The sequence below is a fragment of the Chionomys nivalis genome, chromosome 5, assembly GCF_950005125.1.
Source record: "Chionomys nivalis chromosome 5, mChiNiv1.1, whole genome shotgun sequence".
In the NCBI taxonomy this organism is placed as follows: Eukaryota; Metazoa; Chordata; class Mammalia; order Rodentia; family Cricetidae; genus Chionomys; species Chionomys nivalis.
In genome coordinates, this window is record NC_080090.1 from 22,669,440 (window position 1) to 22,694,804 (window position 25,365).

Sequence of the window (25,365 nt, forward strand, 5' to 3'; positions counted from 1 at the left end):
TTCCCAGCGCCCACTTACCCAGGCAGCTCATGGAGCCCTGTTACTCCAGCTCCAAGGGACCCTCTGGGCTCTAAGAACATCCGCACACACATTCACATAAACACACATGCACAAATTAAAACCAATATTAATAATAGATAAACTCTGATTGGGCATCGTATTGACTCATCCTCAAATTCTTCTCTTATTTACTGACGGTCCTGAAACAATAAGGAACCTATCAGCTGCTGACCCTGAGTTCCAGGTACCGTCTCCTGCGGACTCATGGTTATGAGTTTTCTTATAACCCAACATAACCCAAAAATGTTCCCACAACCATTTAAAGTTTACAGCAGGTAAAATCTCACTCGAGAAGCTAGGATTCGTCTCAGTAATAGAATGCCTGCCTAGTATGCACAAGTCCCTCAATTCAATACCAGAATGGGGGGTTTGGGAGGCCACCGTATTTGAATATTATTTGAATGGATCCTTTTCTATACTTCCTGTGTCCATTCTTGGCAATGTCTGCAGGCATCACCCTCACTCCAGAGTGCAGGATTTTATTGGCTACACCAAGGAACACCACTCCCAGATCCAGAAGGAGAAGATGAGCCTTTTATATGAGATCCATGGTGCAAAGGTTTGCAAGCCTCAGTATAGCAGGACTTAAGAAAAGGCCATATGGCCGGGCGGTGGTGGCGCGCGCCTTTAATCCCTGCACTCACTCGGGAGGCAGAGGCAGGTGGATCTCTGTGAGTTCGAGGCCAGTCTGGTCTACAAGAGCTAGTTCCAGGACAGGCTCTAAAACTACAGGGAAACCCTGTCTCAGAAAAGAGAGAGAGAGAGAGAGAGAGAGAGAGAGAGAGAGAGAGAGAGAGAGAGAGAGAGAACGAACGGGTGAACAAAGCCGACACGCCTGCTTTGCCTCTGAGTAACTACAATCACCAGCCTGGGACTGGATTTCCAAGCTGTCAAAGAACAAGGTTTATCTTACCGGATTATGTGGATTAATAATTGATGACGCAGTGAAAGTTTAGTTTAAAAGATTACACAAATCTAACCACTACCACCTTTAATATAAAGAATTACGTGATCATCTCCCTGACCGATCCTCTCTCCTCAAACTCACCCCACACCTTGTTATATATCCTGCTATCAGCAAACTGTTTTTCAAATACCCCTTTCATTTCTTTCCAAATTATTCTTCACATTAAAACCCTGGGACAAGGTCAGACATAGTGGCGCACGCCTTTAATCCTAGCACTTAGGAGGCAGAGGCAGGCGGATCTTTGTGAGTTCAAGGCCAGCCTGGTCTAGAGAATGAGACTCTGTCTAGAAAACAACAATAACAGCAGTAGTAGTAATAATAATAACAATAAATCACATGAAAAACTTTGGGACAGCTTTATTTTACCTACTTGGCCACAAGAACTGTAAATTACCTGTTTAAAAATTTCTTGTGTTCCTTCTGCCGGGTCATAGTAGAGTCCAACACCAATGCAGTAGCACCAGGCTCAAAGGTTCTGGGCAAGACTGTTAGAAGCTGAAGTTCCCACATAGAAACCATGCCTAGCTCAAGACCCTTCCAGGCTGATTGGCTTACTAGACCATCCTGCTTATGGAGAATCAGAATGTTGCAGATCCAGAGCCAAATGATCTGTGGCCCGGTTAATAGACCCTCATCGCCCATATTTGTATATAACCTGACATCTTCCAGCTACCAAAGAGAGAGAAAAGAAAGAAAGCCTTAGAATATAGGAATTTAGCAAACCGATAGCTTCCACGAACCTAGAAACTAAGACCCAGTTATGACCTAACAGCCGCAGTTGACTCTCCTGCTGTGCTGTAACCGACCGGTGCCTTAACGACCCCCAAGTCAGGAACCCTAGCTGACTTTGTAGGAGCAGGCTCCTTCACTGGGGTTCCCACCAACACGCTTGAAAAGTGTCTTGATTTATGGCTCTCTTTTGTTTCTCGACTGTAAAAATGTCATGAACTATAAAAAACTTCATGAAACTACTGACATGTTAGAACATGTTATTCAGCGCAACCCGAATCCATGTTCCTAGAACATGGTGCTTTGTCTTCGGCTCAAGTCAAAAAACCTTTGAGGCAAAGGCTGAACTGTGTATCGACACTGGATCAGAAGTTTACCCAGAGAATACGGCGGCTACCGTGCAGATGGGCAAAGTCAAAGAAAGGGGAAGCCTGAAGGCAGCGCCTGGGCTAGGGGCGGTGTCAGAGCCTGGGCTAGGGGGCGGTGTCAGAGGCTGGGCTAGGGGCGGTGTCAGAGGCTGGGCTAGGGGAGGTGTCAGAGCCTGGGCTAGGGTGTAGGTAAGAACCCGGGCTAGGGTGCCGGTAAGAACGGAAGCCACTTGCTGTAATAGTAATGAACTCATTAAACAATGCAGCCCAGACAAGCTCAAAACCCCAATGACTTAATACACCAGCACTTTAGTGCCTGCTAAAGCAAAGTCACTGCAGGTCTGCTGATTCCGCAGAGCAACCATCCCCCAAGGAGCAACTTGTTAATTTCACTCAGAGGTCTTTGGAACTGTAGACGGGATAGAACCGAACCACACAGGCCTCATAGATCTGCAAGATCATGCAGCCCTTTCATCGCTTCCAGCTGGGAATGAAATACGTCCATTTTGCTCGAAGTTTATTATTCAAAACTAGTCAACTATCGAGCACCTCCTCACCCTTGCCCCCACTCCTCTTGCGATTAGGTTTCACCTAATGTGGGAGCAGAATCCAAAGATGTCACCCACAATGTCTCCGTCTCTTCTATGTATCCAAACACTCCTCTCAGCAAGAAGTGGGTGTGGCTGGGTGTAGCATCCCCCATCTTTAATACCAGCACTCTAGAGGCAAAGGCAAGCAGATCTAGTTCAAGGCCACCCTGGTCTACATAGTGAGTCAGGACAACCAAGGCTACATAGTGGGCCCTGTCTCAAAAGCAAACAAAACTTGAGGCTCGCCGGGCGGTGGTGGCGCACGCCTTTAATCCCAGCACTCGGGAGGCAGAGGCAGGCGGATCTCTGTGAGTTCGAGACCAGCCTGGTCTACAAGAGCTAGTTCCAGGACAGGCTCCAAAACCACAGAGAAACCCTGTCTCGAAAAACCAAAAAAAAAACCAAAAAAAGACAAAAAAAACCTTGAGGCTCCAATCCCAATACCCATAGTAGCTCACAACCACATATAAATCGAGTTCCAGGTATGCAGTGCCCTCCTCTGACCTCCAAGGGCTCCTCCACACATGTGGTGCACATACACCCACCCAGGCGTGCACACACACACATATACATAAAATAAATACATAAATATTTTTTAATGGGCTGGAGAGGTGGCTCAGAGGGTAAAAGCACTGGCTGCTCTTCCAGAGGTCCCTAGTTCAATTCCCAACAACCACATGGTGGTTCACAACCATCTGTAAAGAGACTTGGTTCCTTCCTTGCCAGCAGTACATTGTATGCTTAATAAATAAATAAATAAATAAATATTTTTTAAAGATGCAGTTAACTGAAATGATGGGAAGCCATTGCTGTGACCTGAGGTCTTTGTGGGTCCCAAGAGTGATCAGGCCAAATCAAAAGGATAAATCAGACTGGAAAGGAAGCACACAGAGCCCAAACAGGGATTTTCTTACCAACAAGAGATTCCAGTTTCCTGAGTCACCACAGGGAGGAAGTACCACCTGCTTTAATCCTTACAGGAAAAAAACCAAAAACACCTGCAACCTCCTGTTACCAAGCAAATTTCCCCAACTTCATATTTTTCTGTTTCCTTGTCTCTCTCTCACAAAATCCAGTTTTGTCCCTGTCCAACAGGAGCGGCCATTCCACTCTTTGGAGTGAAGACTGCCTCCATTCATGAGCTCCTAACAAAACCACTTAGATGCTTGTCTGTCCCCCCCCCCCCCCCGGATGGGTAGAGGAGTAAGCACTTAGTTCTAGATCCTACTGGTACTGGATAACCCAGAGCCGTGCACCTGCAAAGTGCGCATGCTCCCACCACTGACCCACACTCCCAGCCTTGGAAACTGCTCAGAAAAGAGAGCAGAAGCTGTCCCCTTAGAAAAGGAAATTTCCATTTCAAGAGTGTCTCCCCTCTATACCAGGAAGGGGAGGGTAATTCAACTTCTCATCACCAGAGAAGTACTGACTTAAATCTGCAAAGCAAACTATATTGTTAACTACCACCGCCTCCTTTGTTTCTCCCAAAGACGATAGAGAGAGAGAGAGAGAGAGAGAGAGAGAGAGAGAGAGAGAGAGAGAGAAACCTAAATTCAAAGTTTCCTGTGTGAAATTTTTCTGGCTGTTTGCCATATATATATCAAGTTAAAATACAGCTTCCTCTCCATTCATGATTTTTGTCTTCGAAGGCTTCAGTTACCTCTGTTAAACTGCAATCCAAAACTTCTAGAAACTTAAAAGGAATTATGTTTCAAATCTCATGCAAGTCCGAGTAGCATAATGAGTGTCACACCGCCCTGACGGTCTGCTCCAGGACCTGAAGCATCATGTTGACTGTCAGGGCCTCTGTGGTGCTGCCATGAAGAAAGGATGATGTATAGACACACATAGAATCCAAGGCACATGCATCTGTCACCCAAAAAGCCAATGCTCGGGAGGCAAGAAATAGCCGGGAGGAAATCAGATTTACTCAAGGACTGACAAGCAGAGAAGATGGAGGAGGCTAGCACCTCCCCCCCAATAAAAGATCATCTCAGGAAACCCAGGTATAGGAAAGGGATTCTTATATACAGAAGGAAAAGCGGTTTGTGGGACATGGGCAGAAGACTGTATGTTAAGTAGTATCTTCAACCAAGTGGTGGTAACCACGCATGCACGTCTTTAATCCCAGAACTCAGTGGCAGAGACAGGTGGATCTCTGTAAACTCAAGGCCAGCCTGGTCTACAGAGTGAGTTCCAGGACAGGCAGGGCTACACAGAGAAATCCTGTCTCAGAAAACAAAAACAAAAAAGTAGTATCTTCAGTCATCTGTGATATAAGTTTTTATTTTCTTCCATCTTTTTATTTTTTTTCTTCTATATGGAGTATCATAATTTTCCTGTCCTATAATTCTTTTTTTTTAAGATTTATTTATGTGTGGGGGTGTTTTGTCTGCCTTGGCCTCAATACACAGTTGCTGGATGCCCACAGAGACCCAGGCAGGGACAGGGCTTAAGTCCTCAAGAAACTTCCTGCTTCAGGTGGTGTGTATGTAGCGCTACTGTTTCCAAAACCTTCTGAGCTCTTCCTGACCCCAGCTCAGGACTGCCCACACAACCTTGACACAATGTCACTAGAGAGTTTGCTGCTCCTGAGTGCTGAGCTTCAATAACCAGGAAAGGACTTTTATATATAGTCTGTCTCTACAGTCCAGACTAGCCGCAGAACCCCGTCTAGCCTCCAGCTTGTCTTTCTACTCCACCTTCTGAGTGTTGGGGCTATCAGCAGGCACCGCCATACTGGGCTTTCACTCTCCTCTTATTTAATAAGTGTATACCCCCAAATTATAAATAGTTCCGTGTTTCTACACGCTCTCCGTAATTATTATTCAATAACTGGATAAAAGTCCACCGGTCTGCGTACTCTAGTTTAACAATCGGCTTATTGTGGAGAACTTGGTCTCCATCCAGCTTGTTACATTTACGAATCTCGCCACAATGAATGTCTTTCACGCGTATACGTATATGGTCTTTTGCTTTGTTTAATTGTTTCCTGAGGGCTTATTCCCATGAGAGCCATCACTGGATTTCAGGGTGTGAACAATTTTATGGCCATTGAAACACGCTGCTCTAATGGGTCCCAGGAAGGCTGTGACTACCGGCCCATTCATCCACAGAGTCCCCAAAAGCTTACCACTTCCCAAATGAAGAGGTATTACTGTCTGGTGTTTTGTTTGAGTTGGGGTGGGCAAGGTTAGTGGCGTTGTTATGCTGAACATTAACACAGGGAAAAACTGGATCCTCAGTTTAAATGCGACTTGCAATTGTCTTCTTTCCTTCTGTGTTACTAAAGGTAAGCAGGGACTCTGGTACATCTGCAACAGGGGGATTCCAAATAGGCTTCAACGGCTTCAGACCAACCCCACCTAATAAGAATTTAAAGAACAAGCCGGGCGGTGGTGGAGCACACCTTTAATCCCAACACTCGAGAGGCAGAGGCAGGCAGATCTCTGTGAGTTCGAGGCCAGCCTGGTCTACAAGAGCTAGTTCCAGGACAGGCTCCAAAACCACAGAGAAACCCTGTCTCGAAAAAACCAAAAAAAAAAAAAAAAACAACAAAAAAAAAATTTAAAGAACAGATTTTCGCAGGAAAAAAATATCTGGGCGCCATGGTCCATGCCTGGAATCATGGAGCCAGGAAAATCAAGAGTTCAAGGCCAGTAATATTGAGTTTGAGGCCAGCTTGAACATATGAAACCCTGTTGCAAAAATAAAAAATAAGCAAATAAATAATTTTTTTATGTTTGCTTTGTTTTATTTTTCCAGACAGGGCTTCTCCGTGAAGCTCTGGCTATCCTGTAACTCACTCTGTAGACCAGGCTGGCCTGGAACTCACAAAGATCCACCTGCCTCTGTCTCCTGAGTGTACCACCACCGCCCAATATACATAATTTTAAAACCATTATAAAGTTATAAAGACACAGAGACACGTGTATGTAGGTAACTAAAAATCAATTAAATATTTAAATTATTTATTCTTATTTTATGTATTGCGTGTTCTGCCTGCATATAGCGATTGTGTGCAGGAGGCGCCTGCAGAGCCCAGAAGAGGGCAGCAGATCCCCGCCAACTGCAGTAAGAAATGGAGCCATAATATGGGGCTTGGAAACTGAATCTGGATCCTCTGCAAGAACAGCAAGAGCTCTTAACCACTGAGCGTCTCTGCAGCCCCAAACCAAGTCGCTTAAATAACAAAGGGGCTGTTTGACTGCCTCTATTCAATCCGCAGAGCCCACGTTAAGGTAGGAAAGAATCCACTTCTCAAAGTTGTGCTCCGATATTTTTAAGGGTTCCCGAGTGTTTGAACACTTGTGCCTGCGCATCCACACACACACACACACACACACACACACACACACACACATTTTTTTTTTTAAGGAAGCTCAAGGCTTAAACCTCTGCAACAGACATGCTGGTGTCTGAAGTCGTCGGAAAAGCTGGCGAGGCTGGCAAAGGCTGGGTGCCCTGGGTGACCGAAAGAATAACAGTTCCCCGCCCTTACACACGTACACACACGCACGCACACACTCACACAAGCAAGCTCACGTAGGCTCACGCAGTACCCCAGCGCGCCCCCTGCTTGACTCTTCCAGCTCAGACTAAGTTCAAGGCCTGACCCACTTGAAATCCCTCCTCAAAACAAAAACAAGCCTAAAGTCTGGAGGCTGAGATCCTGTGAGTTCGAAACTAGCCTGTCCTAGTAGGCGTGTGTGCGCATGCGTGTCCACATCACAGACCAACTGTGGAAGTCAGCTCTCTCCTTCCACCCTTCCACCTGTATGTGGCTTCTGAGGATAAAATCCGTGGTCAGGACGCCCTGTGCCATCGCGCTTGCCTTAAGTAATGCTTTTCACAATCCCTTTTCTCTGTTTTCTCCCCTCACCCACTATTAGCCAGCACCCCGCCTAGCCGGCAGGGCTGCCTCCACCCTCCCACGCTCCACCCCAACTGGCAACACACACGCCACGGCCCTGCCTTGCCTGGGTTGAGTAAACTTCCCTGTGAGAAGTGACTTTCCGGTTGAGGCCTCTCTAGTTCTGCACCTCAGAACCGGTCTGGCGGGGAGCTACTGTCAGGTGGTGGAATGAAGTCGTCAGAAAAGCTGGCCGGGCTGGCAAAGGCTGGGTGCGCTGGGTGACTGGAAGAATAACAATTCCCCGCCCTTACACACGTACACACACGCACGCACACACACACACAAGCAAGCTCACGTAGGCTCACGCAGTACCCCAGCGTGCCCCCTGCTTGACTCTTCCAGCTCAGCCTCAAGTCTCACTTCTTCCTGTTCTAGCTAAGCTGACAGGTAAAACCAGGATTTAAGCATTTCTTCACACACGTGTGAGGCATGCATACATTAGAATATTCACAAGGGGAAAAACCCTCAAGAGGTGTCCCCTGTGCTGTATTCCAATCAATGCCTGGCTTGGCTGGACCCCGAAGTTTTGGAGTTTATTAATCATTCAAGACAATTCCCCACGTGTCCATTGGGCCACAGTGGAGTCAAATTAGGGGAGGCTTCAGGAAGCACTGTGAGATGTAAGGCCCACGGGAGACTCGCGAATTCACTTGCACAGAAGTCACGTCTGGGTGCTTGCTCTGGGACAGTATGCTGCTGCTGCTGCTGCTGCTGCTGCACCCCCGCCCCCGCGTCTCTCCCAGGTTCAAAATACACATCCCCCAGGGAGACGAGTGGCCAAAGGTTGCTGTAGAAAGGAATTTGTATTTTAGCTCAAGGTCTGCCTACATCCTTTTGATAGAGGATGCTCGGCAGGAAGAGAAGAATAAAAAGTCAATAGCCAGCTGCTTCCCAGGTGCCAACTGTCTGCTTTGTCTCCTACAATTGGCATGAACCAGGATTGGCGAGATCCTTTCTGAGGCAGACAACAAACAATTGCCTACCCTGTCTGTGACCACCCCCCATGAGACGTACAAAAACAAATGGTGGCATCCTTTGACACAAATAGCATGGTTAATAGCCAGTAACCCCTTTGACTAGTGGCTTGGTCATCGTTGGTTCCACTCTTTGAGGGAGAGCTGGGGGTTCCTTAGGACAAGCAAGACTGTAGACACCCAGAGATGAGGAATCCCTATCACAACCTAAGACAACAGCCTAAGACCAGAAAGTGCTGTACATCGATCGTTCTGGCACCTTAGAAAGAGGGAGGCAGGAGGATCAGGAGTTCAAGACTCTCCTAAGCTCTATAGCAAGTTTGAGCCCAGCCTAGGCTAAAGAAGACATTGTTTGGAGAGGGAGAGAAAGGGGAAGCCATTTCATAACCTTCAGAAGACCGATCCTGAAGTCAGAAAAAGACCAATCTCCGCTTTGTGGTTTTACTCCCTAAACCACACTGTCTCCCCCACCCCCACCATATACACACAAACCTAGGGGAACCCCCACACTGTAAACTTCAAGTCGGGTGGTGATGGTGCAAGCCTTTAATCGCAGCACTCAGGAGGTAGAGGCAGGTGGATCTCTGAGTTCTAGGCCAGCCTGGTCTACAGAGCTAGTTCAGGATAGCCAGGGCTATACACAGAAACCCTGTCTTGAAAACACACACACACAAAAGGAAGGAAGGAAGGAAGGAAGGAAGGAAGGAAGGAAGGAAGGAAGGAAGGAAGGAAAAAATGAAAAATAATTCTGATGATCTTTCCTGTGTGAACCTCCCATCTGCCCAAGTGGTCAGGTTTGAGTCTCTTGTCTCTGTTTAAATTGTTCAAAGTGTAAGGTCCCGCCGGGCGGTGGTGGTGCACACCTTTAATCCCAGCACTCGGGAGGCAGAGGCAGGCGGATCTCTGTGAGTTCGAGACCAGCCTGGTCTACAAGAGCTAGTTCCAGGACAGGCTCCAAAACCAACCACAGAGAAACCCTTTCTCGAAAAACCAAAAAAAAAAAAAAAAGTGTAAGGTCCCCTGGGAGCGGGACCTGAAAGAGATTTAAGGATGACAGTCAGTATATGTAAAGTGTATAAGCCCAAGACCTATATAAATTGGAACTTTTTTCTATTCCAGACTGGCTCCCTCTTGTGTATTAGCTAGACAAATTCTCCCACTATTGTTAAAGAGCTCTTTCCTTTCTTAATCTCTAAATGTGCAAAATGATTTCTTATTTAATTAAGCATGTTAATTCTTTTTTTTTTTTTTTTTTTTTTTTTTTTTTGGTTTTTCGAGACAGGGTTTCCCTGTGGCTTTGGAGCCTGTCCTGGAACTAGCTCTGTAGACCAGGCTGGTCTCGAACTCACAGAGATCCGCCTACCTCTGCCTCCCGAGTGCTGGGATTAAAGGCGTGCGCCACCATCGCCCGGCAAGCATGTTAATTCTAAAGCATAAGAAGCTAACGCTAGTTTTCTTCAGCCAAACATCTCAAATGAGGATATTAAAAGCAATAGACTCTGCCAGGTAGTGGTGGCGCACGCCTTTAATCCCAACACTAGAGAGGCAGGGGCAGGTGGGTCTCTGTGAGCTCGAGGCCAGCCAGACTATAAAGCAAGTTTCAGGACAACCAGGATGACTGTTGCACAGTCTCAAAACAAGAAAAGAGTAAGTACTCTTAACCGCTGAGCCAGCTTTCCAGGCCCTCATTTGATATTTAAAGTTTGCTTCATCTTTAAACCATGTAAATTGCATCCGCTGAGTGGCATAACTTAGAAAGCCCTTGTGAAGACTTTCTCTTGAAAACCACACCCATACTCAGGTGCACGCTGTCCTTTTCCTCTGTGAGTCTCTTTAACTACCCACGCTTCAGTATCAAGTATGTATTCTTATCTCTATTTAGTAAACTCCATGACTCTTTTTCACTCTGACCTGCCTTGGAACTCTTGTCTGCAATGTAGCCAGGGAACCGCCTTGACCTGAGTTAGGTCCCTCAGCCATAAACTCCTCAGGCTACTGACATCAGCGGTAGGCTCCATCTTCCCCCTGCCCCCCATCCCCACAACTGGCAGTATTTCCTTAAGTGTTTCCTAAGCACACTGTCTCACCCTGAGCCTCCTCCCAGCCCTGTTTCCCTGGAGATGGGTGGCCAGCAACTTGTACGGATGCTTCCATAAGCCAAAAGGCTTGGAGATTTAGTTCAGTTGGCAGAGTACTAGCCCATGTCAGATGTGCAAAGCCCTGGGTTTGATCCCCAGCACCACACAAAACCAGAAGTGGTCTGAAGTGGGGCTACAGTCCCACCTGAGAGGTGGAGGCAGGGGGATCAGATGTTCAGGACATCCTCCGCTACATAGTGAATTCAAGATGAGCCCGGGCTGTGTGAAACCCTTTCTCGAAACAACACACACAAAAGAGGAAGGAAGGAAAGAAAATTCTTCCCAAGGCGTCTAAAAACAGTACACATTTTCAGCTGTGGTGAGGCAAGTTACTCATGTGTTCTAAGTCACTGAGGTAAGATTGCTCAACTGCCAAGAAATGGTAGGTGACAGGCTCCTCGGGGGAGAGCTCAAGACGTGAAGGGCTTGGGAACCCGAGACCAATCCCCAGCATTCAGGTAAGAAACTGGACATGATTCCGTGTGTTCATAATCCCAGCACTGGGGTAGTAATGTGTGAATCCCCAGGGCTCATTGGCCTAATCGATGCCCTCCAGGTCCCAGTGAGAGACCCTGCCTCAAACAAGGTGGCCAATTCCTGAGGAACACTACCAGAGGTTAACCTTCACTTACATGTGCACACACAAAAGACTTGTTGAACACTCTTGCATGGTTTCTAGCGAGTTCCGGCATGTCCCTGGGCTGGCCCTAGACAATGCCTTATAATGCCTCCCCGTAAAGCTGCCAGGAAAATAGACTGTTTATGCCAACCAAAGCCTGCTAATAAAGATAGGTCCCAGGGCATCCTAGTAGGTCCCAGGGCGATTACTTGATAAATGGGGATATGGCTCAGCACATTTGGTTTTCCAGAACTTTTGATCTCCAAGAGACACTCACACACACACACGCCAACTTTCTTTCTCTACTCCTTTTTTTATTAAAATCTAACACTACGAATTGTCTTTTCAAGAGCTCAAACACTGTCTCGGGCACAAACATTCTAGTTCAAAGAGAATGGGGCTTACAGCAGCTCCCAGCAGCGAGGCACTGAACTCCATCACCAGTATCTCCTGCACCCGATAGATAAACCAGGCAAGGTGTCTCACGCCTGTAGATCCCTGTTCTCAGCAAAGAGGTTAACGCAGGATTGCCCAGGACTTTGAGGCCAGCCTAAGCTACAACATGAGTTCCAGTCCAGCCTGGGCTACAGTGTAACATACTGACTCTAAATAAATAAATAAATAAATAATAAATAAATAAATAAGCGTTCATTTTTTTTTACCTAGATAGGATCAGTTCACACACCAGATGCCCTAGTCACATGGACCAATTCCCTTTAACAAGTGTCATAGTTTAAGCATGATCAATCCTATCTCATGACTTAACTGAAGAGATTCTAAAGAAACGTTCACCCCAGATAGAGAATAGACGGAACAAAAAGGATTCCATCTGAGTACAGTTTGGTGAGCCAACGAGTTTGTTAGGGCTCCGTAGAGAAACATTGATGACACAAAAGCAGCCATTGTCATTAAAAAGTCATAGCCCTAGCATAAGAGCCACCCACAGAAGCTGCACCCATGAAGGAGCCCAACTCCCAGTTACCTATCTCCTGGGTACCCTAGCATCTTCTAGACCACTTACTTGGGGGCAGGTGAGAGGCAGTTTTAGAGTGCTGGTTAGAACCTCAGGTTGGGGTCTCTTTGAGCCAGGACAGTGAACGGGAACAAGTCTGAAAGCCTTTACACCAAGGTTAGGAATTAGCATATGAAAGAAACCATATGCGGAAGGCCTACAAGGTCCCCGAAGTCCCGATCCTGCGATCCTGCGTGTGCGGTGCCTTAACGGGCTCGCTCTCTCCCTCCCTCCCTCCCTCCCTCCCTCCCTCCCTCCCTCCCTCCCTCCCTCCCTCCCTCCCTCCCTCCCTCCCTCTCTCTCTCTCTCTCTCTCTCTCTCTCTCTCTCTCTCTCTCTCTCTCTCTCTCTCACACGTATATGGTGTTCTGTCTGCATGTACGCCTGCAGGCCAGAAGAGGGCACCAGATCTCATTACAAAAGGTTACGAGCCACCACGCGATTGCTGGGAATTGAACTCAGTACCTCTGGAAGAGCAGGCCGTGTTTTTAAAGGCTGAACCATCTCTCCAGCCTTGGAAGGAATTTCTTGTTGAGAGCTTGTTTGGAGGGTCTAGTAAGAGAATGCAGCCAGTCGGATACTCTTCCACCTCTGTGGAGAAGGTCGTCCTTGGGCTTCAAGAGGAACAATAGGAAGTGATAGAGGAAAGAGACACCTGCCAACCCAGCCACATCTGCTGAGTCAACCCCGGCTGACTCGATTTCTTTCCTAATAAACCTCTTCTGTGGCTGTTATCTATGAGTCTCTGTCCAGCTCCTTATTTCGGGACGGAAGAGTTTAGAAATCGCAGCAGGCGCCCCCTGAACCCCCCTCCACCCCTCACGGTGTTAAGGGCTTCATCACTGCTACCACAAACCTAGCAGCTACCGCTTCGTCACTCCGCTTATCTCAGCACCATGACTGGGAGACACAAACTACTCTCTAGGCGAACCTGCGTCTCTCACAAAATCAACAAGTGGTCTTAAACACTGAGCCAGTTCTCCAGCACTCTGATACAACTATTTTGTATGGCTTTTTTTTTTTCTTTTTTGAATTTAGGGTCTCATGTTACCAAGGTTGGCCTTGAATCCCTGATCCTTTTGCCTCCACCTCATATGCAGATATAGGAATGCCTTTTTTTAATAATTTATTTTTTATTTTATGTGCATTGGGGTTTTATTTATTGTTCATGTGAGGGTGTCAGATTCCTGGAACAGAAGTTACAGACAGTTGTGAGTTGCCACGTGGGTGCTGGGAATTGAATCCAGGTCTTATGGCAGAGCAGAGTAGGTGCTCTGACCACTGAACCATTTCACCAACCCCTGTAGGATGTCTTTCCTAAGTATTTCCATGATACACATTTTTCCCTAGTTGATTTGGGGTTTCCTTTTACTTATTTTTTTTTCTTTTGGTTTTCAAGACAGGGTTTCCTTGTTTCTTCGTGTAGCCCTGGCTGTCCTGGAATTCATTCTGTAGTTCAGGCTGGCCTTGAACTCACAGGGGTCTGCCTGCCTCTACCTCCCAAGTGTTGGGTTTAAAGTTGTGAACCACCACCACCTGGCTGATTTGGGGTTTTCTATGTGTAGGATTTCTATAAAAAGTCAGGGCTGGCCTTGAACTCTGATCTTCTTGAAATGGGGCCCCTTAAAACAAAGAATCTGGGCTGGAGAGATGGCTCAGAGGTTAAGAGCACTGACTGTTCTTCCAGAGGTCCTGATTTCAATTCCCAGAAACCACATGGTGGCTCACAGCCATTTGTAATGAGATCTGGTGCCCTCTTCTGGTGTGTAGGCATACATGCAGACAGAACACTGTATACATAATAAATAAATCTTTAAAAAAAAGAATCTGAAAAACAAACAAACAAAAATCCCCAAAGAATCTGAAGCTACTTCTCCAGATCCCTACCATCAGAAAAGCAAAAGCTGTCCCCCAAAACTCCTGACTCCTGGAACCAGGGCTATGCAGAAGAACCCCACCCCCCAAAACAGCATTATCGTCCTCACTCTCACTCTGGGAGGAGGCGGAGGAGGTAGCACAGCTCAGTCTCTATGTGAGCATTATCTGGCTTGTCTATTCCTTTTACAAATTCTAACTGCTGTGGGTGTGAGGAATGTTCTGTTTTCCCTATCAAAGACAGTGAGGCTATCAGCAGCTAATAGCTTTTTGCTTTGTTTTCTTTTGTCTTTGAGAGAGGATCTCACCATGAGGCTCTGGCTATCCAGAAATTCACTATATAGACCAACCAGCCCTCAAACTTACAGATATCTGCCTGCCTTTGCCTTCTGAGCACTGGCATTACAGGTGTGTGTCACATCTGGCAATGCAAACTTTTTAATTCATATAGATAGATAGATAGATAGATAGATAGATAGATAGATAGATAGATAGATAGATAGAGCCCTAGATCAAATTTCTCCCTGCATATAAGTCTGTGCACCATGGGTTTGCAATGCCCAAGAAGAGAGCATCAGATACCCTAAGACTAGGGTTACAGACGGATGTGAGCCAGGTCCCCTGGAAGAGCAGCCAGTGCTTTTTTTTTCACTGCTGAGTTTTCCATCTCTACCCAGGCATTCTTTGTCAAGTTTTGAAGCATCTCAGTAGCACTAAAGCCTCAGAACACAACAGTTCCCCAAGTGGAAGAAGTCACTAACACACAGACACAATGAGCTAACTTTTGCTTTTTTGAGAAAGAGTATCATGTGACTTGGACTGGCCTCAAACTTGTGTAGAGGATGAAACTGAAGTGATCCTCCTGCCTCAGGGTCCCTCACTCTAGTTTACAAGCATGTACCACCACAGCCAGTCTGGGGTTGACTGTGGACGGAGGGGACAGCGGTATAATTCTGTATCAGAAAACTTTCAGCTTGAAGTAATCTTATGATCTTTTGGACAGTTTAGAATGTCCTGTCTCTGTGCAGAGCCATAACTAAACTTACATCCCATTCCTTTGTTTATTATGTCTTCAGTGTTCCGACTGCATGTAGTCTGCAAGCCAGAAGAGGGCACCAGATCTCACTATAGACGGCTGTGAGTCACCATGTGGTTGCTGGGAATTGAACTCAGGACCTCAGGAGGAGTAGCCATTGCTCTTAAACACTCCAGCCCCATTCTTTCGAGTAGTAATCAGATTCTTAGAGTTTCAGCTACTGGCTTTGTAAACTGTTGGTTAAGAGGAAGGCTCCATCTTAAATGACTTTCAAGTACACTAATAACTTAGTAGCGAACTGCAAACGAATCCATTTTTCCACTTTATATGTTGAAGTCATTTGAGTTGGAAAGTAAGAACTCTGCAACCCTCGGTGGTAACAGATGCCAACCAAAAGAGATTGGTAATATTCCAGTTCTATGCCCTCAAGCAAGCTTTGGGGTGTCTTACTGAGAGGTATCAACAGAAAGACTGCCAATGTCCCATTGGAAAGTTCTCAGAGGGTTCTTATGCCAGTCTGCCAGCCAACAGCAGTACATGGCAGAGCAAGTCTGCGAGTCACTGAGAGAAGGGGCAGTAGCAAAGGGTCTCATGTGTCCAGCAGGTCTCGAAGCCTCTGTTGGTTGAGGCAGGAGTGAGTCACCCTGCTTGTGGTCAGTTGGTTCCTGGTGGCTGGCCCCCTTCAGGACATGACATCCTATGAAGTCTATCTCTGAGAAGTCTTAAAGGAACAGTTGGACTACTGAATAAGACACTCTCAAGAAAAAAAGTAAGATAAAAGAAAGGAGGTGAGGTAGGGGAAAACAATTCTAATTTGTAGAGATTTTTTTCCCCTGTCATTTTTTACAGTCGCTGTATTTCATTCATTGTGGTTTAATAAACCAATATTCTGTGTCTTGAACATTTTAAAATGGTTTCTAGCAAGTGTAATCATGCTGCAATCAAATACTTTTGTGAATACGTATATTCGTATTGTTAGAGATATAGCTTCAGGGTAAATGGCATGGGATGCCAGGTCTCAGGCTGAATGCATATGTAGATTTGCTAAGATATTGCCAAACTCTTCTCTACCAGAGTTATACATTTTTGTATTCCTTCCAAAACTCTATGTGGGTGCTTGTTTCTCATAACCGTGCCAATTGAGTCTTCTGTCAAGATCCTGAGTCCCTGCCAATCAGATAGGCCAGGCTATTTTTAATTATTCATGCAAACTTATCCCCAGCAAATCCTGAACCCGCAGGATTTCAAACATCACAGTTTGAAAGTGCCCCGCCAGGGCGGTCTGGCGCCACCTGGTGGCAGCATATTCATGCAGGAAAGCGCTCCTTCACAGCTATTGGGCCTTTGCACTTTCACAAGTACATCATTTCTTAACCCTTCTTCGCTAAGCAAGACAAAACAGTGATCCCCCGCATTAAACCTTAACTATCCTCTCATGTTGTAGTGTGTGCCACATTCCAAATCTGAAAAAACTGCAAATAATTAGGCATTCAAAACGATGAAGGATAAAAGTCCTATCTGGGGTGGGGATGTGACTCAGTACTCGCCACGCATGCCTGAAGCCCTCGCTTGGGTCCCCAACACTAACCCAGTGTGGTGGCATACTCCTGCAATCCCAGCACTCAGAAGGTGGAGTGAGGAGGAACAGCAGGTAGAAGCCCGCCTTGGCGACATAGAGAGTTAGGAGCCAGCCTGGGAAGCAAGCGATCCTATCCAAACAAGCAAACGAAGAGTAACATCAGATTTACGGAAACTTTTATGCCAACGACTACAGAAAGAAAAACTGAACCAGAGTATGAGCATTCACACGAAGCTCTCATGGGAAGAGAGAAATCATGGGAAAGGAGGGATGGGACTGATTGCAAAAGATTCAGGCTGCGGACAGAAACGAGCAGCGCTTTATAGGTTATTGGAGTGGTCTGAGGTCTGGAAGGTTTTATTAGTAATAAGGATGGTATTTTTAATAGTTAGCTGGGTGTGGTGGGGAACGCCTACTATCCCAGCAGTCCCAGGCAAGTGAGAGACACTGGCTCAAAAAAAAAAAAATCTATTTATGATGCACACCTTTAATCCCAGCACTCTGGAGGCAGGGGCAGGCAGATCTCTAAGTTCAAAGTCAGCCTGGTCTACAGAATGAGTTCCAGGATAGTAAGAAGTACACAGTGAAAGACCCTGCCTCAAAAATAAATAAATAAACAAAAGCAAAATCTCTTTTAATGGTTTAATTTGATTTTCCTTTGTAAGATACAGATCCTTGGCCGGGCGGTGGTGGCACAGGCCTTTAATCCCAGCACTCGGGAGGCAGAGGCAGGCAGATCTCTGTGAGTTTGAGGTCAGCCTGGTCTACGGAGCGAGTTCCAGGACAGGCTCCAAAGCCACAGAGAAACCCCGTATTGAAAAATCAAAAAAAAAAAAAAAAAAAAAGACACAGATCCTTGCAAACACCATATAAACATTCTGCATGGGTTTTTTCCTCTTGAGATAAGGAGCCAAGTACATTCCACACATTGTTGGCAAGGAAGGAAATACTTGCTGACTAACAGGCTGTGGATTAAAGGCAGTTAACCAGTGCCTCCTGCCTCCTTGATGGGCTTTTTTTTTTTGAGATGGTGTTTCTCTGTTGCTTTGGAGCTTGTCGTGGAACCAGCCCTCGTAGACCAAGCTGGCCTTGAACTCACAGAGATCCGCCTGCCTCTGCCTCCCGAGTGCTGGGATTAAAGGTGTGCACCACCACCACCCAATTATTGTTATTGTTATTTTAGACGTGGGCTAATGTAGCCTAGGCTGATCTCAAAGTCACTACAGCTGGAAAAGACCTTGAATTCCAAATCCTCCTGCCTCCATACAAAGATGGACCAAAACTGATCTCAAAGTCACTACAGCTGGAAAAGACCTTGAATTCCAAATCCTCCTGCCTCCATACAAAGATGGACCAAAACTGGCTGCTCTCTTTGGTTCTTAAGGAATCAGAGATTGAACCCAGGACTCAGAGCTTGTCAGATAAGTGATCTTCCAGCTGAGCTAAATCCCCAGCCGTTTATTTTCTTCAAATCCCTCCTAGCCTCCTGACTTACAGGCCTATTTATATTAACTCTTAGGGAAAGGGACAATGGGTATGTTTTTGATCTTTACCAAAAAGCCTTCTAGCTACTCATGTCTCCACTCATGGCTGGAGATACAAAGAATTGTGAACTTGGGCAAATTCTTGGCTTTTCTGTTTCTGTAAAATGGGTTAGTAATAACACCTAGTAATTCACGTTTGGAAAAAGGTTCTACGAGGCATGGTGGTGGATGTCTGTAGTCCCAGCACTGAGGCATTAAGAGGTCAGGGAACGATGCAAGTTCAAGGCCAGATTGGTCTAGGTGGGAAGTTCCAGAACTTGTCAGGGCTACACAGAAAAATGGTGTGTGTATGTGTGTGCGCATGTGTGTGGGTGTGCACTTGGCACACTTGAGGGTGGTGTGGAGGCTGGAGAGGTGGCTCAGAAGAGCATCCACTGGTTTAGTTCCCATAATGCATCTCACATCTGTAACTTCCATTCCTGAGGATCTGACACCATTCTGGCTTTCATGGGCACCAGGCATACATGCAGTGTACACACACATATGATGGAGGTGGTTCTTGTATTTTATCTGTTGCTTTCATTGGTTAACTAATAAAGAAAACTGCCTTAGCCCATTTATAGGCCAGCCCTTAGGTGGGTGGAGTAAACAGGGAGAATGCTGGGAGAAAGAAGCCGAGTCAGGAGTCGCCATGATTCTCCCACTCCAGACAGACGCAGGTTAAGATCCTCTCTGGTAAGCCAGCTCATGGGGCTACATAGAATATTAGAAATGGGTTAGATCAATATGTAAGAGCTAGCCAATAAGAGGCTGGAACTAATGGGCCAGGCAATGTTTAAAAGAATACAGTTTCCGTGTAATTATTTCGGGTAAAGCTAGCCGGGTGGCGGTGGTGAACACCCTCAAAAACTTCACTCAACTGCCAACTGAGATGACCCTGGCACAGAGATTATACCATGAAAGTCCTAATTAACGACGCCCCCATTCAACAGGAAGCAGTTTGGAGAGAAAAACTGCGCCCATGTTCCCAAATATGGTTTATAAATCTTCTTTTACATTTAAAGGGGGATATGATATAGATATGAATAATTTACATTGGTATAGATTTTAAGGTCAATTTTGTTATATGTATATGTATTTCTAATCTTGATTAAGGTATTGTGATTGTGTAGTTCATTTAAAAATGTAATGAATATAGGTTGTTAATGGATAATCATCAATAATTGTCAAGCTTTTAGTCATGTTAGTTAGATTTTCTAGATGTGCATAGATATATTTCAGCTAGATAGGCATTCTTCATATCTTTCAAAGACTGCAGAATATGGCATTTAATGTTTTAATAACTTAGGGCTTTTTATGAAAATGAGACACATCTGCTCCTGACAGCACCAATCTACTTCAAGAAGAAGATGGGCATCGAAGAGGCTCCTTATGGAGTTTGATAGCCATTTGGACAAGAAACTGCTCTTGCATGGACTGATGCATAAACTGGACACAAAGAACCCGCAGAGAGAGGACTGCTGAACTTGCCTAAAGGTGAGATGGTCTTTCGGGGTTCCTGACTCATGAAAGAGTCTGCAAGACATTCTGCAGGACACAGCAAAAAGTGACTAAACTGTCTTTGGAATTTCCTGCTTGATGAAAATGTCTGCTGGATACTATGGGCCTGTAGGCTGAAGACAGATGCCCCAACGGTACAGAGAAACTTTGGGTGACTGTCCAGGCAGTGAGATGTCTCTGTCATTTCTAGAGTTTTGGATCTCTTGTTTGCTTAGGTAATATTATATCCTTCTGGAGTCTTTGATGGAGTTGAAGAATGGTTAGTTATAGTTATAGTTTTCCTTAGTTATGATAAAAGATAAAATAGATATAAATATTGTAACTGTAATTCTTGTTTGATAACTATTTTGCTATATGTAATCTTACTATGTTAAAGTGAAAGCCTTTCTTTTTTGTTTAAACAGAAAAAGGGGAAATGATGGAGGTGGTTCTTGTATTTTATCTGTTGCTTTCATTGGTTAACTAATAAAGAAAACTGCCTTAGCCCATTTATAGGCCAGCCCTTAGGTGGGTGGAGTAAACAGGGAGAATGCTGGGAGAAAGAAGCCGAGTCAGGAGTCGCCATGATTCTCCCACTCCAGACAGACGCAGGTTAAGATCCTCTCTGGTAAGCCAGCTCATGGGGCTACACAGAATATTAGAAATGGGTTAGATCAATATGTAAGAGCTAGCCAATAAGAGGCTGGAACTAATGGGCCAGGCAATGTTTAAAAGAATACAGTTTCCGTGTAATTATTTCGGGGTATAAGCTAACCATGCGGGCGGCCGGGTGCTAGGAACTTAGTCCGCCTCTCTTATTACAACACACATAGACATGTGCAAAGCTCTTGAAGAGTCCAAGAATAAGAAAATAAAAATGTAGATTCTAAAAATAAGAATGTAGAAATAAAGAAATATAAAGTTATAAGTCTCGGAGAATGGGAACAGACTATCAGCAGCTTTCTCAGCAGATCAAGGCTCAGTCATTCACAGTGAGCTATTTTCTCAGATGCTTGAGAAGCCTCCATCAGCTTAGGTCATTCCATCTTACAACTGGCTGTTTTATTTACGTCTCCCTGCAAATTGAGAGTAATGTCCTGGCCATCCTTGATAAAAGACAGATGTGAACTGAGTTAACCTTTAGGAGACAGAGAAATGTGACCTCTGGGTTAGATACTGTCTCTGTTATGGGAAACTGACACCATTAAAGGGGAGGCATGGGGCTTCAGTATACATGCTTGGAGGCACCAGGAGAAACAGGGACCACAGTGCAAACACCTGGTTTAACTAGTGAGCTCTGATAACGGAGGTTGTAAAGTATGGCAGTCTGTATCTGAGTTTTACCTTGAGATAGTGTGAAAAGCTTTCTGCTGTCTCCTAAGTTCTCAGCTTAAGAATCAATTATTCTAATTTATCAACTTTCTAGTAATACTAGCAGTCCCTTTTCTGACTAATTGCTAAAGACACCTGTTTTTTTGCAATTAGTGACTGTCGCTGTAATCTACTCTAAAACGTATTTCATGATAGCTGCCTAGTTACCCATTGACGTTAGAACTCACTCCCCTCCTTAGGGTCAGGGTAAGATCATAAAAATTCCTTTGTTCAGACCTAATGCTTGGCGCCCTAACTATAAAAGATGGTTTTCAGAAACCGGCCTTTTGCCACAGCCTAACAAACACCATCTCTGGCTGTGGTCTCAGCTAGCTGATAAGCCTCTGTGCCCCGCGGTGGTTTTTTCTTATTTTTAAGTTTGTTTCTGGTTTTCCTAGGATCTGGTTTCTGGAATAAAGTTTGCTTCTGGTTTATTAGACTTGGTGGTATTCTCATCTTTGCGCGACCCCCCCCCCAGACCCAACACTCTTATCTACATAAAATAAACATACATTAAGAAAATCATGTCGGGCAGTGGTGGCACATGCCTTTAATCCCAACGCTCGGGAGGCAGAGGCACGCGGATCCCCATGAGAGTAGCCTGGTCTACAAAGCGAGTTTCAGGAAAGGCTTCAAAGCTACAGAAAAACTGTGCCTAAATAAAAAAAATACCAGTTCCATTTCATACTGGATTTCCACAGCCAAAGCCAGAGAAGGGGTAATAAATATATTGGAGAAGCCTAAGAATTAAAAGAACTTTTTATAAATTATTGTGCTGGCTACATTTATGTCAACTTGACACAAACTATAACCATCTGAGAGGGGAAATTTCGACTGAGAAAATGTCTCCATGAGATCAGGCTGTGGATTACCCTGTAGAGCATTTTCTGATCGCGGAGGGCCCAGCCTATTGTGGGTGGAGCCACCCTTGGACTAGTGATCCTGGGTTCTGTAAGAAAGCAGAAATACTGTAACAGCAACACCTCCCGGTCGCCATGTGGCTGGCGGGGACATGACTCAACCAGGAGCCAACCGGGAACTCTAGGCCAGGACCTGGATATAGCAACAGCCGACAGGACTCCCTTCCCCACCTGCAGCACGTGGAGTACGTGACCCACCCCTCAACAGCGGCAGCACTAAGGGAAACACGTCCGCCCTCCGCCTCACCTAGGCAGCACTACAGAGTTGACCCTGTAGATAAGGGCGAGGGTGAGCCAGCTCTGAGGGTGTGAGAGCGATCTTAGCTGATACCAACACATCTACAGTGTGGTGGTGGGTACAAGGGAAAGATGCCCTCCTCCCTTGCCCCTCCTGCCTCCAGCTGGTGAAGCAGCTGACCCCTTTACGAGCTGCACACTTGGGAAAGCAGGTCCTATACCTCTTTCTATACAAAAGAGCCAACTCTGTCGGTGGAGGTGTGGATGAGCCAGCGCCCGAAGTTGTGAGCGCAGTAGAGCTGTCCCCACTACTGTCATGTGATGGCATGGGCAGGGCAGAGATGCTCCCCTTGCCCCTTACCACCTGTGACAGTAGAGCTGACCCTGTTGGCAGAGGCTCAGGTGAGACAGCCCTTAGGCTGTGAGAGTGGGACAGCTGGCCACGCCCCGTCATCTGCCGTGTGGTGGTGAGGGCGAGGAAAGGATGTCCCCCCACCTTTCCCACCTTCACCACCTGTGGTGGGCAGGGGAGCTGACCCCTCTCCCTTACCGGGTGCAGCACTCGCCTGAAGCACAGTAAAACTGACCTAGTTCGCGAAGGTGTGGGCACAGGAGACACTGTAAGCATGTGAAAGCTGTCCCCATTATTCATCTGACATGGAGCAGCATGGGTGGGGGGAGAGATGTCCCCCCATCAAAGCCTGAGGCAGTTGGAAGAGTTGTTCCTGAACCTCATCAGCTGCAGCACTCGGGAGAACGACCCCCCTCCACTTGGGCAACACAGTAGAGCTGGCTCTGAACGGGTAGGTATGGGAGAAGCGAGCACAAACAAAATACTGCAAGGGGTGAACTAGGCAGGACAATGCTGGAGAGCTCATCCTGAAGGGCAGGAGGGCTAACCCGGCTACTCATCCGTGATCTGCTGGGACACGGAGTGGTGGTGGTGGTGGTGGTGGGTCGTTGGTCCTGTGTACGTGGGGCTGCAGGATCTACACAACATAGGGCAGCCAACAGCATGCCCAGGGGTCCCAGTGAGGGTCCAGGATCGATGGTGAAGCAGAGGTCAAGGGCCTCAAATCAGATCAAAAATCTTTGGGATGAACACCAGCACGGATAAAGGGGTTTACTGCCTGACTCACTGTGTCTCACTGCAGCTTCTATGATGAGATTGTTCCTTTCTCCTTTTTCCTCTTAAATTTTATTTGGGGAGGAAGGATGAGTGCACTCGAAAGGCATGATGTGAAAGACACAAAAAACAAAAATTTAAAGTTAAAAAAGGAAGAAGGATGAACAAGCCATGAGGAGAAGGTTGGTAAGCATCACTACTCATCACCTCTGCATCAGCTCCTGCCTCCAGGTCCTGCCATTTGAATTCCTGTCCTGACTTCCTTCAATGATGAATCACTGTTATATATGAAATGTAAGAAATATGTTATATATGAAATATATATGAAACACATATATGGAAATATAAGACAAATAAACCCTTTCTTCAAACTAGCTTAGATATCTACCAACAGATAAAGAAAATATGGTTCACACATAAAATGAAATTTTACTCAGCTTATAGATGAAAATAAAATAAACAAGCAAACCCTTTCCTCCCCATTGCTTTTGGTCATTGTGTTTCATTGCTGCAATAGAAAACCTAAGTTGATTACGTTCATTTATTTTTGTGTATGCCTGTGTGCACACAAGTACACATGTGTAAGCCAGAGGACAACTCGCAGGAATCACCTCTCCTGCTATCACGTGGATCTAGGGCACCAAACGCAGGTCATCAGGTTTCGTGGCAAGTGCCTTTACCCACTGAGCCACCTCTCCAGCCCTTCAAGACCATTTCTGAAGATAAAAATTACATCTTTTCTTCTAGCCACTCTGTTACACTGTCACCTCATTCCATTTCCTTCCGCTTCCTCAGCCATCAGCCTTCATCTACAGATCCTGTCAAAACCAGCAACAGCCATGTTGGTCAAAGTTTGAGGTGTCTAAAGGGCAGCACGGTTACGGAAGACACATTCATTCTTCCTCCTCTCTGGAGAAGCTGAAACCAGGCTTGAGCGTGCTACTCCTGAAGTACCCTTAGATAACGGCCAATCCCTTAGATAAAGTGTTAATGTGACTGTGACAATCACAACACAATAGTGTGCATGCCAAATCGTACCTTCACCAGAAAAAAACAAAACAACAAACAGATGCATCCTAAACAGTTTTATACTAGCTCAAAGTACCTAGCTCACAGAAACAATGCCCATGGGAATGGCCCATCCCTCATGCCCAAATCTTTAATATAGCGGCAATTTCTAAGTCATTCTCATTCAAACACAAGCCTATGAAAAAGAAGCTAAGTTAAAAATGTATCTACTTTTAAGATTTATTATGTAGACGGTGATCTGCCTCCATGTATGTATGCTTACAGGCCAGAGGTAGGCACCCGATCTCACTATAGATAGTTGTGAGCCACCATGTGGTTGCTGGAATTGAACGCAGGACTCTGGAGAGCAGCCTTAACCACACTGAGCCATCTCTCCAGTCCCCAAATGAATCTATTTTTAAAATGTAGCTATTGGAGAGAGCTCAGTAACAAAGAGCACTTGCTGTTCCTTCCACAGGACCTGTCTAGCTCCCAGCACTGCATTGCCTCTACCTCAAGGTCAACGGGAATCCAAGGCCTAATCTGGCCTTCTTGGCACCTGCATATACCCCCCCCACACACACATACGCCTATTTAAAATTAAAAACTAGTGTTTTTAAGAGACATATGAACAGACATCCCAAATTTCAAATAACAAGACTACCAGGAAAATTTTAGATGTTCAAGTCACTTTTGAAGTCATAATTATTTTTCCCCCTTAATTTCACCTGTCTTCTCATTTTCAGTTGTTTGTTTCTTTTTTGTCTTAAGAAAAGATCTCAAATAGCCCAGGCTGGCCTCAAACTTGCTGTTTAGCTG